We start from the raw sequence: 1,680 nt of genomic DNA, 5'->3' as shown, positions 1-1,680 counted from the left end.
AGGCTGAGTCAACCTTCAGCCGGCTACCTGAAAACCCAGCTGCCTCTGGGGATCGAACTCAGGTCGTAAACAGAGCTTAGGACTGCAGTACTGCGGCTTTAACACTCTGTGCCACGGGGCTCTTATAAAGCATGCAAGACTAAAACAATTAAAGATTTTTTTAAAAAAAATACTTAAAACATTAGCACTCGCTCTTAAAGGAGCTTTTCTTTGTATCTCTCCTGTGCGATCCAGAGAACCGGACAAAGGAAGACCTCACTTGGAGTATTGTGTTCAGTTTTGGGCACCGCATTTTAAGAAGGATATAGAGAAGCTGGAACGGGTCCAGAGGAGGGCGATGAAGATGGTGAGGGATCTGGAGACCAAGTCCTATGAGGAAAGGTTGAAGGAGCTGAGGATGTTTAGCCTGGAGAGGAGGCGGCTGAGAGGTAATATGATCACCATCTTCCAGTACTTGAAGGGCTGTCATATAGAGGATGGTGCAGAATTGTTTTCTGTGGCCCTAGAAGGTAGAACCAGAACCGATGGGTTGAAATTAAATCAAAAGAGTTTCCAGCTCAACGTTAGGAAGATCTTCCTGACCGTTAGAGCGGTTCCTCAGTGGAACAGGCTCCTTCGGGAGGTGGTGGGCTCTCCTTTCTTGGAGGTTTTTAAACAGAGGCTAGATGGCCATCTGACAGCAATGAAGATTCTGTGAATTTAGGGAGAGGTATTTGTGAAGTTCCTGCATTGTGCAGGGGGTTGGACTAGAGGACCCTGGGGATCCCTTCCAACTCTATGATTCTATTATTCTAAGCTCTGACTCTTTCCTTTCTTCCCCAGGGGACCGGGAGGGGGAGGAGACTCAGCCAATAAAAGGGGGAGAGGCTTGGCCCAGTAGCCCTGCTGTGCAACTGAGAGAGCCTGGCAAAGCAAGTTCTCCCTCCCCCACTTCCTCCCCAAGGGAGGAGCCTCAGCCAGTGGAGAAAGCAGAGGCTTTGTTCTGGAGCTCCTGTGCAATTGAGCAAGCCTGGCAAAGCAAGAAGTGATGCAGAAGGAAGCAAGAGAGTGGGAGAAGGAAGCAGATGACAGCCAGTTGCTTCTGGGGGCTGATTTGTCCCCCAGGCCTCATGTTTGATACCCTGAAAATAGCATCAGAATGAAAAAGGCACAAAACGAATTCCACCTGACATGTGATACCCCCTCATCAGCAGAGGTTAATAACACATGGCTTTTGTATAGCATTTCATATCCTTCAGAACGCATCAACCTGCCTCATTCTGACCCATACCCTCGGTCCATCCAGTATTGTCTACTCAGACTGAAAGCAGCTTTCTGGGGCCTCGGGCAGAGGTCTTCCCCATCACCTGCTACCGGATTCTTCTAACTGGAGATGCCGGGGATTGAACCTGGGACCTTTTGCGTGACAAGCAGATGCTCTACCACTGAGCCACTGCCTCTTCCTAAATGAAACTGCCTTATACTGAATTACACTATCAGTCTTATACTGAAACAGTACACTGCCTCAGGGCTTTTTCTGTAGCAGGAATTCATTTGCATATTAGGCCACACCCCTCTTATGTAGCCAATCCTTCAAGAGCTTACAGGGCTCTTATTGTAGGGCCTACTGTAAGCTCCTGGAAGATTGGCTACATCAGGGAGATGTGGCTTAATATGCAAAGGAGTTCCTGCTACAAAAAA

General features: G+C 48.3%; 1 non-coding gene across 1 annotated transcript; it reads right to left on the bottom strand.

Annotated features, from left to right (window-relative positions):
* Positions 1–1,367: 1,367 nt before the first annotated feature.
* Positions 1,368–1,436, bottom strand: TRNAD-GUC (transfer RNA aspartic acid (anticodon GUC)). Its single transcript has one exon. It is a non-coding gene; the product is annotated as a tRNA-Asp (tRNA).
* Positions 1,437–1,680: the final 244 nt, after the last annotated feature.

The sequence above is a fragment of the Heteronotia binoei genome, chromosome 4, assembly GCF_032191835.1.
Source record: "Heteronotia binoei isolate CCM8104 ecotype False Entrance Well chromosome 4, APGP_CSIRO_Hbin_v1, whole genome shotgun sequence".
In the NCBI taxonomy this organism is placed as follows: Eukaryota; Metazoa; Chordata; class Lepidosauria; order Squamata; family Gekkonidae; genus Heteronotia; species Heteronotia binoei.
The sequence above is the reverse complement of the archived record's forward strand: the minus strand, read 5'-3'. Positions and strand labels throughout refer to the sequence as shown.